This window comes from Halichoerus grypus, chromosome 15, assembly GCF_964656455.1.
Source record: "Halichoerus grypus chromosome 15, mHalGry1.hap1.1, whole genome shotgun sequence".
NCBI lineage: Eukaryota > Metazoa > Chordata > Mammalia > Carnivora > Phocidae > Halichoerus > Halichoerus grypus.
This window is the reverse complement of record NC_135726.1, coordinates 9,521,166-9,539,049: the sequence shown is the minus strand read 5'-3', so window position 1 is coordinate 9,539,049 and position 17,884 is coordinate 9,521,166. Positions and strand designations below refer to the sequence as shown.

Sequence of the window (17,884 nt, the reverse complement as noted above, 5' to 3'; positions counted from 1 at the left end):
ATGCAGTTGAGAGCAGGAGAGAACAGGGGAGAGAGTGTTTGTGTGCGTGATTTGGAGGGGGCAGCGGTGAGCATTCCAGTGCTTTTCATATTTCTCGAGGGTTGAGGAGAGACTAGCAAGGTGGATGGAGTTAGGCCTTTTCCTGTGAAGGAATTACCTCTTGTAAAGAGGAACAAAATCAGAGGGGTGCCTGGGCGGCTCAGTCGTTAAGCATCTGCCTTCGGCTCAGGTCATGGTCCCAGGGTCCTGGGATCGAGCGCTGCATTGGGCTCCCTGCTCGGCGGGAAGCCTGCTTCTCCCTCTCCCACTCCCCCTGCTTATGTTCCCTCTCTCGCTGTGTCTCTCTCTGTCAAATAAATAGATAAAATCTTTAAAAAAAAAAAAAGGAACAAAATCAGAATCAAAGCAGTTTCTTGTGTAGTTGTATGGAAATGAAAATGAAAACTAATAAAATACTTTTCCTTTTTACTCTTACCTGTAAAATGTACTTATTTATTCCCGATTGGTGTGTATTGATCACTGTCATGTTATCTCATATCGATAGCTCTTTAGAATTCACAAGGATTCGGGGCACCTGGGTGGCTCAGTTGGTTAAGCGTCTGCCTTCTGCTCAGGTCATGATTCTTGGGTCCTGGGCTCACGCCCCAGTGAGGCTCCCTGCTCCGCAGAGGGTCTGCTTCTGTCCCTCTCTGTCCCCCCACCCTCCCAGTGCTCCTGCTCTCTCTCTCAAATAAATAAAATATTTTAAAAAAATAGAATTCGCAAAGATTCCACACACGTCTTATTTAATTCTCACCCCATTGTTCATAGCTAGTTTGAAATTGAGTCAGAATGAAAGCACAGAGAGGTGAGGTAACTTGCCTGAGATCACACAGCTCTTGAGTTGTGGGTTACAGGACTAGAGCAGAGAACTTTGGACCCTCTTCCTGGGCCCTCTCCATTTTGCTTGCTGCCTTCTTGCTCCAAGGAGTAGTGCACTGACCAAGCTCTTCCCAAGCAGCTCATCCAGTCTGAAATCAAATTTATTTTCACAAGTCTGTGAAAGCCCGCTCTGTGGCAGGCAGATCGGGTGTGGTGTCTGCAGGGAGGATTGAGGCGCACGTGATCTCCGCTGCTTGGTCGTGGGTTAGTTCATGGACACTTTCTCTGCCGGATCCCTCTTTGGTGTTGTGAATGGGGTATTGGCGAAGAATTATGGGGGAAGGGGAGCTCGCATTTGTCAAGCTCATATATATGCCAGGTGTTAGGCTAGATTAGCTTGTTACATGCCTTCACATTTAAGTTCTTTAAAATTATTTGTTATTGGTATAAATTCCTTATGGAAAACTTAGAATGTGCAGATAAGTAAAAATAAAAAAAGATGTAGATAAGAAAAGAAAAAAAACACCCCAAATTCTTACCAGCCAGACATAATTGTTAATATTTAGCACATAGGGTTCTGAGCATTTTTCCCTTCCCCTCCCTTCTGTTATTATTATTTTTTTTAATGGTGGAACATGACCACCTTTCCCTGCCGTTAAATATTGACATCTTAAGTGGTTGAATGGTATTTTCTTAATGTAGTTCTTAACGTTCTCCCACTGTGGCACATTTGGGTGAATTTCAGCTTTTTGTGATAGCTGTCGAATGGAGATGAACATTTTATAATTAAGTGTTTGTACCTATCCGTGACTCTTCTATAGTTTTTATTTTCTGCAAGTGGAATTGCTGAATCAAGGGGTTTGTTCCCTAACCTTAATATCTTGATCTGTTTTTCATCAGACCACACCCCTTGGAAACTTGTACTAATTTGAATGTGCATTTGCCCTGCATCCTTGCCAACCTTGGAGATTAGTTTTACTTTCTTTAAAGTGTCACTTATATTTGCATGTCTCTGATTATTAATAAGATCGATCAGCTCTTCATTTGGCCATTTATATTTATTCTTCTATGAATTACCTTTTCATCTAATGTTCGTAACTATCGGGTATGTATTGATTGCTAATTGATTGCTTCATTCATGTGGTATAATTTAATCTTCAAAATGTCCCTTTCTCTTAGAAGTTAATTTATCTCAAAGTGTCTATTTTAAGCACCTGTTCAGTCTTGCAATCAAGAGGAAAATCATGAGGAAGTAGTTGGCCTAACTCCCGTTTGCTTCACTAAAAACTTTCAAGTATATGTCTTATCTGTGACACCAGCCACGACTCCAGGAGTGGGCACCGCTGCTTCATACCTGCATTTAAGGAGGGAGCTCCCCGTAAGACTGGCAAGTTGGCCGCTGACAATGGTGGTGGAGTCCCAGGGTAGCACCACGGGCGACATTTGGTTCTTTTGGTTTTGCACATTTCCCCCAGATCTTCCTTCTCTTAATGATAGAACTCTTCAGAGTTTTCCTGTGCATTATCTCATTTGATGAGCCTGGCTCCCGCGTGGTGAAATTGTACCACTGCTGAAAATAGCTCTGCTGACAGGCAGGGGAAGCTTGATAGGTAGCGAGTTTCTATTTGGAGAGGCAGCAGGGTGCATGAGAAGAAGTCCTGGCTCGGGAAGCAGACGTGACCTAGTTTCAAAACCTGGCCTCACCGCGTCCCATCTGAGTGTCTTGGGGCAAGTTACTTCCCTTCTCTGAATTCCTGTTCCACATCTATAAACAGAGCCAATATTCCTGTTTTGAAAAGTTTTTAAAGATGGGAACTCCAGAGTGCCCAGGGAATTGCCTGCTCAACACTGCAGGCACTTAATGCACTTAATAAACTGCAGGCATTTGGGGAATGGGAGACAAGGCGATCAAGTTACTGAAATTAGTTTGGTATTTTCCAGCTTCCTGGTTCTTGTATCCTCAAAAGGTTGCCCTGGTATCTGCGAGTTTGTCCTGAAATGACCTTTCTAAATGACTGGTTTAGACATTGACTTGTCTTTGGTGTGAAAGGAAACATTTCAGGTATCTATTGGGTGGAGGTCAGACAGTAGCTTCATCCAGAAAAAAAGTATCAAGTGAGAGAGAAAAAAAAAGGACAAGGTTATTTTTGGTGCAGTGAAGGAAGAAAAAAGATGTTATGAAGCTTGGGGGCAAAAAGCAAGGAACACCATTAAACCTGAAAGGGATGCATGTGGTAACATCTTTATCAGGAGAGTGTGGCTTGAGAGCACTGTTCACTTGAGCTGGCAATGGTTTCTAGGAGTGCCCGGTGTATTCCGCATAGACGTCCAGCTTTGCCATCCGTTTACTTGTTCATACCAGACACCGTATCAGTGTTTGGACAGAATTTTATCAGCCCTTCAACAGGAATGATGGGTTTTATTGGAGACTTCTGGGAACATGTCAGGATGAGAACTGGCCCAGGAGACAGGTGGTCATAAACTTAGCTAACGGAAGGCAAGTCACTTAACTGTTTGAGCCCTACTTTCCTCATTTGTGAAATCAAGAGAATAATACTTTCTGTTACCTACTTTTTAAGGATCAGATACAAGACAGTGTGCAAAGGCAGAAGACTATTCTATGTAGTTGATCATGGTTGCGGGAAAAGAAACCTAGCGGTTGTTGAAAAAGAGAAGCCTTCAGGAGGAGGCGGCTTTAGGTTTGGAGGAAGGTGGAGGTGGGAGAAAGAGAGTGATTTAATTCCTTAATGGGTGGAATAAAATAGGATCTCTTGATGCTTTTGTTGGGATATGCTGGGGGGTTTCCGCCAGTATCTCCTGCAGAGTTCAGACACGGACCCCGCTTTCAAGTACCTTTGCTGTGTGCTGGGCAGTTGATTTGGTGGTGAGGACTAGGAAGGTTGAGCGGTCCTGTCCCCTCCCGAATTGGCAGGTTGTGACTCGAGCCAGACCATCAGAAATCTGGGGTAACAGGAAGGGACGCTCAGCAGAGGCAGAATGGCTGTGGGTTCTAGTTGTGTGGAGGCTTCTTTCAGAGTGGAGATGCTGTCAGTTCTCGGACAGTAACTTTTCCTTCCTGGTTCCCTAAAGTGTCAGCTGTGGAAGCGCCTTCCCTCCGCTCCCAGTGCACAGCTAGCGCAGATGGCAGCGGGAAGAGCGAGCTGGGCGCTGTTGGCTCGCAGGACATCAACAAGATTGCCAGCAACGTCTTGATTCTGGAAACTTGGTTTTCCTGGTGATCACATGAACGAAAAGAATGAAAATAATCAATCTCTTTCAAATGGACAGACTCTGCTGCGTCAGCCACTGAACCCTGCAAGGAGGATGAAATCTCAAAACTTTTTGCATCTTTCGATTTGTCTTCTGCCTTCAGTTTTTCTGCATGGCTGTGTTGTATAGCAAGGCGGCCATGGCTTCTAAATTCTGCATCCGGGTTTGAGAAGCTTTTATCAGCCGGGAGATTGTCATTGCATTCCAAATGCATTAAAAAAAGAAAAGAAAAGAAAGAAAAAAATGCCATTACAACTTCATCTGTTAGCGAAGGAAGTTCCAATTCCTAGTTCGTGTACAGTTAACGGATTGAGCGTTTGACAAGGTGGAGAGTGCTGTAACAGATCCATATGGGGGAACATCTCAGTCAGGGAGCAGAGTCAGGTTTTTGGCAAGGGATACCATCCTTTCAGCCCGAACAGCTGATTTGGGAGCTCTTGGTCTCCAAGCACAGGGGCCCTTTCTCCTACCAGGTCTAGGGATTGCTGCATGCCTGGGGTTTCCTTTATAGTGCCTGTTGGCCTGATCAGGGAGGAACTTAATAAAGGGACACCAGCAGTGGTTTGCATGTCACTGTCCTGGGACTCTCAGACCCTCCTGAGTGCACACGTGTGCACTGATCATTCGTATGTCCCATGTATGTTTGCTTTATTGAAGCAACACACATTTATTCACGTACAGGTCTGGAGGTCAGAAGTCTGAAATCCATTTCATTGGGCTCAAACTCAGGGTGTCGGCAGGGCTGGCTCCTTCAGAGGCTCTGGGGGAGAATTTATTTCCTTGCCTTGTTTGAAGCTTTGAGTGACTGTCCATGTTCCTTGGAGTCTGATCATTTCTTCTCCTTCTGACTGTGTCACCCCACTTCCTGCTTCCACATCATATCACCTCCTCTAGTGGAGTTCAGTCTCCCTCTTATAGTGACACGTCTCATTCCTTGGGGCCCACCTGGGCGATCCAGGATAATCTGCCATCTCAAGGTCCTTATCTTAAATTACACCTGCAGTCCCTTTTGCCGTATAAGTTAACATTCCCAGGTTCCCGGGATTAGGACTTGGGCATCTTTGGGGGGCCATTATTCAGCCTACCACAGAAGGAGATGGATTATCTCCAAGAACTCTTTCTTTGTCAGCATCAAAGACTTCTGTCCTCACTCCACCTCTTCCCTACCTCAATGATTCTTTTTTTTTCAGGAAAAAAAAAAAAATCATGTCTATCAGGCTTCAGTGCTCTGAGTTTAGGAGCAGCTCTGTGATTCCTCATTTCCTCCAGTTTGAGTTTGTCTGAAGTAGGGTGGTGTATAAATGTCCGGAGCTTTCCTTGTATTGCCATTGAGTAACTAACTCAGTATCGCGTGATAGTGATTAAGGGAGGGGGACATTTTTATGCCTGCTCATTCCTCTAGAGCCTCCCAACCAGGACAGAGATAACAGTAGATTGTAGTATTTTTTGTTTGGTTTTGTTTTAGATTACTTGTCAACATGTTAAAATCAGGATATTTTACTGAAAAGTAATCCTGATTTCTGACTCTCAAAAAATCAGAAGAGCTGGGAACACTGGGGTCCTGTGCCCACCAAGCGGAATTGCTCTGATGCTGAGACATGTTGCCCCCAGCGGGCTGTCTCCTTGCAACTAGGCAAGGGTATTTTATGTGATCAATGTCCAAAACTTGCCTGGTTCTTGTGGATTCTTGAGCTTAGAACCTTGGTTTACGGTCTGTGATGAGGGCTGTATGGAGAGTGGACTGGCTGGCTCATAGCCACAGAAACACCCTTTTGTCCAACATTTGTGCAGTCAACAACATTGACTACTGAGTACCAAGTACCAAATCTTCACCGTAGAACCAGTCCTGACTGTTACGGAACCATAAACTAACGAAAATATTCGCAACTTGATCTTTGTGCTTCTAGAGAGCACTAACTTTTCTTTATGGTATAATCGTTTGTTTGTTTTAACCACACATTTCCCTGTATACATGTATGCCTCTAGGTAGCTTCTAATTATTTCTGTATTTCTCTATCTGTATTTAAAAGTAGAGATACTACAGCCTTTTTTGTTTTAATTCTCGGGAGGACATCTGCAAATGAGCACCAAATCTGCTGTAAATTAAAGAAACTTTTGCTATCTCTACTAAAAAAAGTCTTACCATCAGTCTCTGATTTTTCTTAAGCTTTGTTCCCACCTGTGCATCTTCCGAGCAACCATAAAAGAAAATAAAACCTGCAGTACGCACAGGGTGAGTGAAAAGTCGCTTTAAACTCGAAGAACAGTGTGTGGATCCGTGGTCAAGTGTAATTGCTTATTCTGTAATTTATGTTAATCACAGTTCCATTGCTTGCCTTGTGGTAGTTAAGCATGCAGCTCTCTGACGATTGTTTTAAAGCTTATCCTGTGTCTTTTGATGTTTATGCTTAAAAGTCTAAGCAGTTGTTAACTACTCAGTCTGTGCTAAAACTAGTGGTTGGTTTGAGTGGCGTGTTTACTCGTTTTGTTTTGTGGATGAATTGCTTTTCCAGGTCTGGCTGTCTCTCTCGCTTGCTTCTGTGCTCTGCCCAGTTTTGCCTTAGCTTTGGAGCCCCAGGCTCTCTGTTCCCCAAGTTGCTGATGGTATAGCTGAGCTCTGCTAATGCTGGTTATTAACCTGACAGTGTATACGAGTGAGGTTTTATAATTGCCATAATTCTTCTTTACTCCATCTCCCAGCTCCTCGAATGGTAGAGGCAGCAGCGCACAGGATTTGAACATTAGGTAGAGAATTGTAGCTTAAACGTAGCATTTTACATTCTTTCAAGGCTGCAGAGAAAGTGGTCACATTTTTGGATAATACTTGGATCTATAAATTCCAAGCAAGCTTTTTTTTTTAATTACCTATTATGTAAAACTTAAAAGTTAGCTAAACTGGGGCGCCTGGGTGGCTCAGTTGGTAAAGCGTCTGCCTTCGGCTCAGGTCATGATCCTGGGGTCCTGGGATCGAGCCCCGTGTCGGGCTCCCTGCTTAGCAGGGAGCCTGCTTCTCCCTCGGTGCTCCTTCCCTCTCTCTCTGACAAACAAAATAAATAAAATCTTTAAAAAAAAGTTAGCTAAACTTTAGAATTTTTAAATTTTAGGGTAGCACACTCAGTCTTTAAGGAGTGACTTTGAGGTTGTGTGTTTTAGTTATTTTAAAGCTGGTCTTGTTTGGGATGAAGAATTTAATAGTGTTTAATTTCAAAGGATACTTTCTAGAAACTCTTAAGTATCATGTGTTCTGTTTAAACTGTTAAAAGAGAAGCACCTGAACATGAAATAATTTCAAACTCACCCCTCAAGAACAAATTTGATGGCTTTAAATGAATGTAAGGATCGAAGTGCTGAAGCTTCCAGACTCCATGTCATAGGAGGCTAACCTAGGGATGCTACCTTGCACAGCAGTGGATGCACTTCAAGGCTCAGCTGAGCTGGAAAGGGAGCAAAACATTACAGACTTGTCACTTAGAAATAAGGGGTTCCAAGTTGATAGTCAATAAAATACTTCCTTCTCCTTAACAGATTTTGTGGATCTTACACAGGTATTAGGGAGCCATCTGTGTTTTCTTAGACCTTCCTTGACCGTTTCCTTTAAGAATGGCTTTGTGTTGTATGGCTCTGTGTGTGTGTGTGTGTGTGGCGCGCGCGCAGGTGCGTGGCACGCTTGTTGGGGAGAATTAAGTCTTGCGATGAGAAAACAGCAAATGTTATTAATGTTGACTTTACTATTTGCTTAAATACTACTCTTGGATCTCGGAGTCTGTATGCTGGCAGGATGGCTTTGTGGAAAGCCTGTGGTAGACCAGCTCTCTGCTATTATCGGTAGCATTTCTGGGTGGCTATCAGCAGTCTTTCTTCAGAGACCTAACCATATTTTTAGTACCGGGCATCGCAGCAAGTACCAGTACGGTAGTCACAAAGACTGTTTCCTGTGCAGGCGGGGCCTGTAATGCCTGCTGAATGTGACGTGCTCGCTAAGTCTTTTGGAGACGTTAAACACCTCTTTCCTGAGTTTCTTTAAGCTCTTTTTCATTGCTTCTGTTATTCAAAGCACATCTCTGGCTCATCTCTTCATTCTCTGTTTAGTTTCACATTTTACTTTAATCTTTCTGTACATCAGTATCTGTCATTATGGCATTTAAGGTCTTGGAAGAATTTGGCAGTTGCCAACTTTTTGAGAAAATAAAGCACTCCACCGTTACAGTGTTCTGCTTATACTGAGTTAAAAATTCACATTATTTGGCTGAGGTTGTGATGATTTAGGTGCTGTTTGTAATTAATACAAGGGAGATTTTCCTTGCTGTTAAGAGTATAACTTCGGTTTTAGAAGGTTTGATCGTGGTTTTTTTTTTTCTTTCCCCATGGTAGACGTGAAAAGAACCAGGAGAGTCTGAGGATATTTATAATATTGTCATGCAGTGATCCCACTGTGAAGACTTATGCAAGAGAGAAAATCCAGATTCCGGTGACCTACGGTGCCGATGGCAGAGGGCAGAAGTGAGGCACAGAGAGGAAAGGTGTTGTCCGCACACTAAAAAATCCAAATGCTGTAACAGAGCAGACCCTGCAGTGTAGACAAACCTGGCTTCCACTGTACTCTGGCCTTGCCGAGAAATAGAGGGTGCTCCTGGAGTGGAAGGAGTCACCCATGTGCAACTGCTCAGGGATAGTTCTTTACCTAGCAGGGTGTGAACAAGTACAGGACAGCGTTCGAAGTGGGCAACATGACTTTTAATGTTTGGTTTGGAGCATGAAGCTAGCCAGCTCCACCGGATGGTGGTTGACCAGATAAAGGGGAAGATTTCTTTCTGAGAAGGGGAGGCTTTAACTTCCTTCAGAAAGAACATCTGAAGTAGCTTTTGAGCTTCTTGTAGAAGCTTAACAGAGAGACATGCAGTAGGGAGAATTTGGATATTTCAGCTGTGCTGTCACTCAAGTTTCATTATCCCATTCAAGGAAACGTGGTTAATTGTGTTCAGATATTAGAAGCCAGCTCTGTTGAGTTCTGTTCATCTGATCACAGGGGATTCTTCCATTCTGTAAACTGAGATTTCTTGCTTCCAGCCGTGATATTAGTCTGAATCAGGCTTTCTCTTCTTGCTGCTAAATGTTTCAATTATCAATAAGCTAAAAGAATAATTAAACCAAAAGTGTTACTAAAAAAAAACAAACAAACAAAAAAAAGCACGTCCACTAAAACTGTCCCAAAAAGATAATACGAAGGAAAATGAGATTTGTAGGCATGTCTGTCTGATTCCTTTCTACTTGATACGAATTCTTTTATAAGTTGAACATATAAGCAGTGCGTGCATTTATGTGACTATTGAGATCTCTAGAATAGAGAATTCACCTGTGTAACTGGAATTTATTCAGCATGCAAATGTGGGTGGATGATTGTTTTATATACGCCTGGTATTGAATGATGGGTAGCTGTGATAACTGTATATAAAATTATATTAAAGTCCAAGAGGTGCTTTTATGAGGCAGGCTGGAAATGGCATCTGATTTTCTTATGGCTTTTTCATGTCCATTTTGATGAATCTATTTATTACTTCTATAATGAGTAGTACACATGGTTGGTTAGTCAAGTTATTGAACTTTATCAACCTTGGCTGAAATTCACAATGCGTGCCAAACTTGTTGTAACATGTAAGAAATTACATCTGGGCTAAAAGGTTCAATAATGATTACTCTTATAATGGAATCTTTTACAAAGCATGGGATTTCATGATATGCCTATGCTTTTTAAAAATTATAGTGATACAGTGAAACAATAACATTATAGCTGAGAAAAAAGTGTTCTCTTATGGTACAGATTCAGATTTATAATAGGCTTATTGGACTCCCAGGACATGGTGAGAGAGGATCTTGTGTTCACCCTCACCTGTCCCTCCCTTTAGGCCTTACTAGAGCTAGTCTCAATCATGTGACTTCTGAATACTTCTGGATCTAGGGGACAAAGCCTATTAATATGCTGTTATATCTGTTTATAAACTCTAAACTGTTTTGAATTGTGTAGGTACACTCTTCTTGTTACAGAGACTTGAGGAACATAGATCTTTTTACTCTAAAGAGAGAAATCTGAGCACAAATTGGTCTGTTAGCCTGTAAAAAGATGTTGAGATTTGGAGGGCCCAGCACGTTGCACATTTTCCTTTTCCTAAGTTTTGAAGGAATTGAGAAATAGGGCAAACAATAAGGCACATGGAAGACTAAAGCATCACCTTTGTGACCGGTCAAGCGGATGCTGGTGAACATGGTTTATATGTGTGGGGTGGTAGGCTTTCTAATCCTAACTGCCAGAATTAGATGGGGTGATGGGTCCAGTGCTGGATGCTGCCAGGCCTCCTGTGAGGGCAGGGCCCACCCCTGCAGCTCGCACACCACCGTGCAGCAGAGGAGGCTGTGTGGGTTTTGTAAGAGGACAGGAAAGGCAGGGCTTTGTGAGGCCAGTCCTGTCGCGTTTCCTACCATGTGAGGTACAGGAGTAAGTGAGGGCGAGGCCGAGGGCCTGGGCTGTTAACACAAATGGAGGTCCCTTCACCCAGAAAGACAAATCTGAAAGGGGAACTCTCCCTCCCTCCCCCGCCCTCCAGCAATAAAAAACAAATATGGTTCAAATTATTAAGCCTTAGGAAAATTAGACTCCAGCATCGCTGTGTCCAGTCCACTCTCTGGTTTTCTTGTAGATTGTGAGCCCTTGCTTTTTTCTTGGATAACTAAACACAATGTTTTCTTTTTTTTTAAACTTCTTTTATTTTCCAAGTTGCCAACTCTGTGTCCTTGGACTATATTCTTAACCCCTGACTCTCTGTTTCCTCATGTACGAAGTGGGTACCATGAGCTGGAGAATCCAGTGAGATGATGTGAAAATACCCATTGTGATGTGATGTCTGTTGCCTTGTGTTGCTCAGCACGAGTCACCTTATCGATTGTTTTGCTTCTAGGACTAAGTCTTACATTTATTTTTAAAAAGATTTTTATCGTGGATAATTTCGTATGTACGCCAGCAGAGAGAAAGTTACAGTTTTTCTTAAGAGGTAAAAGGGAGCTGGTTTAAGATGCACGCTTGAATGAAATAGGGAAGGAAAATCAATTGAGTTTCAAACAGGAGCCAGCCTCCTGAGGGGCAGCTCCACAGCTGTCCCAGTCTCTGTTCCCCTTTGGGAGTTTGATAAATATTTGCCCATTTTATTTGACTGGCCCTTGGCAGTGTGCAGAATGGCCAGTGGATGATAGCAAAGGGGCCTTTGCAGAGCTGTGGTTCCGTATGCTCCACTTGGACGGAGTCCGTACTCGTGACAGAACAGACAGCGAAGCTGGCCTGTTTTTTCCCGTACCCGCTTAGACCTCGACCTTGTCCAGAGTGCGTGGGCATCCTGTGTAGGATTGCTAGACCTGGGCTGTTAACACAAATGGAGGTCCCTTCACCCAGATGGTGAAGGTGGCTGGGGGAAGTGCCTCATTCAAGGGATGTGGGAATTCGATTGAGCAAATGAGCTTTCTAAATGGCTGAAGGGTCGGGAGTTGTCCGGAAGATGGTTTCTGGGACGACTGGGTGCCTGGCTCCGCCATCTTCAGGAGAGCCGATGGTTGCGCTGTAGAAAAATTGCAAAATAGCCCACGGCAGTGCCGCTCCCTCTGCTAATACTGCAGGAGCCAACCCAGTTTTGCTGACAGCACAGTATGCCTTTTAATTATTCTGTCTTCGATGAAGTATTTCTTTTAAATTTTATTAAATTTACTTCTCATTAGGAACCATGCTATTATACTTGCCAATGGACGTTTACAACGTGCAACTAATTTGTTTTATTTTTTATAATGCTTAATTAGAACTCAGTTGAGCAGTAAAGATGTGTGTGATATGGTTAGCCCAAAACAGGGATGTGGGAACAAAAGGGGAGAGGAGGACGAGAGACTAAATCTGGCACTTACTTTTCAGTGGGCTCCAAGTGCAAATTCCTTATGGGTGTTGCTCTTCCCATCTTGGAACATGGGGGAACGAGGAAAAGTTAAACAAGAGTAAATGTCTCTGGATTTAACTGACCTTTCCACAGAAATAAAGATATGGTAAGAAGCCGTATCTCTGGAGTGTTTTTTTTTTTTGAATTGTTTATTTATTTTTTCCTCTATGATAATAAAACACATTCGGGGGAGCCCGTTCTGAGATGTTGGCTGGCGTTTGCCTGACTTCAGTAGTAATCACCCAGCTGCCATAGACCGTGATCAAGCTTGTGAAAACCACGTGCTCCACTCTGTGGGAGAGCGGGAGTCAAGTGCTTAATGTACCACTCCACTGATGGGGAAAGGCAGCACATGGTGAAAACTCGGCTTCCGAATCGCAATCATCATTTGGCATCTCTGTTACCTACAGCTGCTCAGAGAGGTTTCGACCATGCAACATCTCTTGCACCCCTTCACGTTTGCAAAAGAAAGGCTCTGCTGTAGACAACCTGTTTATACCTTTGGTTGGTTGAAACTTTCCTGGTGTGTTGTGAAGAAAGGTAAACAGTCCTGGTGATCATACCATGTCTAGAATATTGTGTTCATTTCTGGTCGGAGCATGGACAAACTAAGGGCTCTCGAAGTCATGTCTACATAAGTTAGTTCTTGCAATAGCTATCCAGGAGAAAGAGAAACCTGGCTCACTTCAAGGGACAGACCTGGGACCAATGGACAGTATTCTACAAGGAAGCAGCATTCAATCGATTAGAATAGGAGTAGTCTTTTCTATTGATTCCAGCTTTAAAAAACTAAGTTTTCTGTATTGCAAATGTTTTAAGAGGTTTTTGTTCTTGTTTTTTTTTTTTTTAATCTTAGCTTGGGTTCCCCTAAAAGCAGAGCCTGGGACAAAGTTTGATGTGTAGATAATTTGGGATGTGATTTCGGAGAGCATGGGTGAGGGATGAGGGGATTAAACAAGGAAGGAGGGGGAGGCAATGCAGGGGTGTGTTATGAGTTGGGCAGTGCTCTGGGCCACTAGCATTCAGTTCCATGGATCTTTCGGAGGAGCCTTATGAGATGCATCTCAGAGCTGTCTGCTTGCGGAATGAAAGGGGAAAGCATTTGTCCCATTGGCTCCCACCCCCATCAGACAAGGGTAGCCCTGCGGGGGTATTTGTGCCCCAGCATTTTGGGGTTGCACATGGATGAATCCCGGGTTGGTTTCTGCAGGTGCCCCATGCTTCGTGTCAGGGAAACTCCACATTGCAGCTCCGGGTGGGTATGTCTAGCTGCCTGGTATGAGCTGGTGTCTGCAGCAGCGGCTGGAGTCAAGTTGGACTGGGATACTTGGGAGTGTCAGGAAGGGTCCCAGTACAGTTCCCCCTTGAACCATTACCGGATCTCTTATGCTCTCATAAGCCCTGCCCCACCACATGGTCCCCCCAAAGGGATATTGATCAATCTCATTTTGTGATGACTTCTCCACTGTTGTCTTAGTTTGCTCGGGCTGCTGGAACGAAGTGCCACACACTGGGTGGCGTCAGCAGCGGCGGTTCCTTGTTTCCAGGTTCTGGAGGCTGGAAGTATAAGGTCCAGGTGTGGGCAGGACTCTGTTCCCTCTGAAACCTGTAGGGGAAGGTCCTTCCTCGCCTCTTCTGGCTTCCGGCTGCCCCGGGCGGTTCTTGGCCCTGGCAGCAGAATTCCAGTGTCTTTTTCCTGCTCCCTTGGTGTGTTCCTTGTATCCCTTTACATCTCCCCTCTGTGTGTCTGTCTCCCTGTCCAAGTTCCCCTTCTTACAGGGGCACCGGGCATATTGGACTAGAGCCCACACTAATGATCTCATTTTGACTTGATTACCTTCCAGAGAGGCCCTGTTTCCAAATAAGGTCACATTCTGAGGTTCTGGGGGTTAGGACTTCAACATTTATTTTGTGGAGTGACACAATTCAGCCCATTAAGAACCATGCTATAGAAGAGGTCTTGCTTTCTAGTACTGATGCTGCCCAGCGCATAGCAGACCTTCAACAGCTCATTCTTTTAACAGATACTTACCGAGTGCGTACCGTGTACCCAGCTCTGTTCTAGGGTCTGGGGATAGAGCAGTGAGCAAAATATGCCCCCCCCGCCCCTGGCCCTGTGGAGCTTGCTTTCTTATGGTGACTGATTTTCAGAAGTAATTGCTCTTTTGTCTTGTTTTTATTACCTATTAGGAACCAGGTTGGGGGATTGCCTGCTTTCCAATAACAGAACAGGGTGCCTGGAGCAAATGAGTTCCCGGCCACAAAGGTGTGTACGCAGCTGCTTACCGAGGATGCTGCAGAGGCAATTTTGGACTCCTAATGGTTAAGGTCCCCTTCTGATGCTGGGGACAAGGGGATGATTGCACGGATGGACTTGTTCTGGACTCTATTTTGTTAAGTACACAGTACTTCTTTCTGTTTACCTTTCAGAGGAACAAACACAATGTTTTCACAGTTTTCTGCTTAAAAAAAAAAAAGAATAAATTCTAGGCCTCTGTACTCCTTGGAGAATGTCCTGGAATCTCTGGCCCCTTTTCACAGCAGGAAAGCAAATATATTCATAGCTGGGCACTTGTGTGTAATTTTGAGGGGAAGAGATGGACACTGAATTAAGAAATCCTGATACTTTTAAGGCACTTAAACTGTCAGTAGCAGTTAAATGGAGACTTGCTTTGGAGAGTCCTTTTATTTATATAAAAAAAAAATCATTGAATTGAATAGAACTAGAGATAAGATATGCCTAGAGATGTTTTTGTTAACTTTTTATTGTATTGGTTACTTTTCTGGTAGAAATTTTTCAGCACGCAATTAATAAAGAATTATTGTTTTCAGAATTACCCTGTGCTAAACAATGGAAATTTCCTAAGGAACTGGCAGGTAATGAAAAAAAATTCAGTTACTGACAGGCTGTCATAGTTGAATCTAAAACCTAGGGGGCAAAATACATATATTCTATGTAGTTTCCATTTCTAGACCCTGGATTTCTAAATTCTTCCTTATAAAATTTTAAATTTTTCTTTCTTTTTTTTTTGAAAGCTGGGACCCCCTAATTATTGATTTCTCTTTTTAAATAATCTCTTAGTAGATTTGATTTTCACAGTTATCAAAATTCCCCTTTCGGTGGTCAGTAGGTATAATTAATTTAAGGAAACCAGAAAGATTTGGCATTAGAATTAGCGGGCTCTCCTACTCCCCCTGCTTGTGTTCCCTCTCTCGCTGTGTCTCTCTCTGTCAAATAAATAAATAAAAAAAAAAAAAAAAAAAAAAAAAGCGGGCTACCTAAGACATGACGTTTAATGTCTTATTCATGGAAGGTACGTTTGGTAAATGTTTATGGAATTATATTCAGGCTTTGCAATACTTCCAACAGCTTTTAAAGGTGTCATAGTTACTGCTTCTGTGGATATAGAAATTACTCAAATATTACGTGACGAAAAACTAATGTTAGTTTACTTACAACAAAACTGCGTGGCGGTGTGTTATAGCCACGGGAGCTCCTCCACCAAATGTTCAGTAAGCGCAACGAAAACATTTGTATAAACATTCTCATGCTGCAAAAGAACTAGGAATGCCAGGTACCCTGCAGTAACTGGATGTTCGGAGACACCTGGGTTGTCAGTCTCACGACTGTGTCCACGGTGTCTTGGTGATTACTCCCCTTGGATGTGATTACTTACCTGGTGCCCTGGAAAAGCACTGTTTCTTTCTGAGCGTTTGCTCCATGTAGGACTTTGCCTGAAGTCACGATTTAAATGAATCCTTTTCTTTGATATCTACAATATTGTGCTACTTTCTCCAGAAAGATGGAATCAATACTGTTGACTATAATGGAGGTTTGCATTTTTCTAATTTCTTATTTAGGCTGATCTGAGCAAAGATGTTCAAATTTCCATTTATTTTAAACAAGATGGAGTTCTTGCTACGCAGAAGGAATATTTTTAGCTTAGTAATTTACTTAGAAACTGCCTTATTCAATATTTGATGTTAAATTTGAACTAAAACACATAGCATCATATGACATGGTTCTTACATTAACATTTTGTTGGATTGGAAACAGAATCAACACATTAGTCATCTTAATTCATTTAAGTTGGCTTTCCCCAGAATTCTGGAATCCAAAAACAACACATTTGTCAATTTTACACACAAAGGGAGAGGCAGGATGTAGTTTATAGTTAAATATCCAACACTGCAGTAGAAAGCCAATGCAGTTAGAGTAAGTTGAATTTGAATGAAATTCAGAGTGAAGCAGTATAATAAGATTTTGATGCAAATTGAATACTTAAAAATTTTGTTTTATGTATGTCTTAGTGAGATTCTCTTTAGCAGATGACTTTCATAGGATCTTGTAAACTACCTAAAATTTTCTGTGGTTGTTATCCACATGGGTTCTAAGAAATTTATAGGTTGAGGTCGCCTTCATATTCTCCCATGCTTTGTTCCTGTTTGGCTTCAGGTCAGCTTAGAATTGAATGTTAAAAGTGCACTGTCTCTTCTAGAGATCAGCAAACTATGGCACATGGATCAAATGCAGACCTCTCTTGCCTATTTTTGTAAATAAAGTTTTATTGGAACACAGTGATGCCCACTCATTTACGTATTATCTATGGTTGCTTTCATATTTTTTTAACATAGCAGAATTGAGTAGTTATAACAGAGACCATATGGTCTGCGAAGTCCAAAATACTGACTACTGGGTGCTTCACAGAAAAAGTTTGCAAACCACAGGTTAATTCTATTAACACATGTTTCTCGTATAAGGATTCCTCTGGCAAAATTTAAGAGTTGTAAAAAAAAAAAATTTTTTTTTAAGAGTTGTTAAGAGAACAAAGCTCATCTCTCCTAAAACCTTGGTATGCTTTTTCTCATTTAATAAGGAGGGCATTATAAAGCATTCCCTTTCCTTTCTTTGCCTTGGTTGCCAGGAAGCTCAGAGCTAACATTTGAATGCTCATATAAGTAGCCAGCTTACTCTACATTCCTAGTAAATCATTTATTTATTTTTTCTTAATATGGGCATACACATTCACTTAAAATCAACTTTTTGGAAGTTTCACATAACAAAGCTCATTCATTTTAATTGTACATATGATTTTTGACAAATGTGTACACTCAGGTAACCCACCACCCAGTTAAGATAGAGAACATTTACATCTCCACAGAAATTTTCCTTTTGCTTCCTTGCCCCAGGCAATTTATTATTCTACCACCCTGCACCCCTTGTCCCTGGAAACCACCGATTTTCATGTTATTTTAATTGCTGTGTTGTACGTGGGTGTTTATAATAGACTGTTCTAAATACTTTTTTGGAAAGAATTGGGGGCACCAGTGATTAATTGTTGAATAGGTACTAGAGACATTAAGAATCATTTATTTTATTTAGTCTCCTGTACAGATTTTTAGATTTTTATAGGAAAATTTGAGATATAAATCATATGGAGGGTGTTTTGGCTAATATTGTAGCAATAATAAGCCTAATGTATTGAGAGCTTGTGACTTGCCAAGAACTCTGATAGCTATCTCATTTGACATTCCTGCAACCCTGAAGGAGTACCTCTTAATAGTCCCCTTTTACAGATGAAGAAACTCGGGCTCATAGAAGTTAAGTATATTAATTTCCTGGGGCTGCTGTAACAAAGTACCACAGACTAGGGCTTAAAGAACAGAAATTTATTGCCTCACGGTTCTGGAGGCTAGGAGTCCAAAATTGAGGTGTCGGCAGGGTTGGCTCCTTCTGAGGGCTGTGAGGGAAGGGTCTGTTACAGGCCTCTCCTGGGCTTGTATCT

The 17,884-nt window shown here is 42.4% G+C and overlaps 1 protein-coding gene across 1 annotated transcript in view; it reads left to right on the top strand.

Annotated features, from left to right (window-relative positions):
- Window positions 1-17,884, top strand: part of WWOX (WW domain containing oxidoreductase) — a 930,620-nt gene that overhangs the window by 17,077 nt on the left and 895,659 nt on the right. The gene's annotated exons all lie outside the window — the stretch shown is intronic.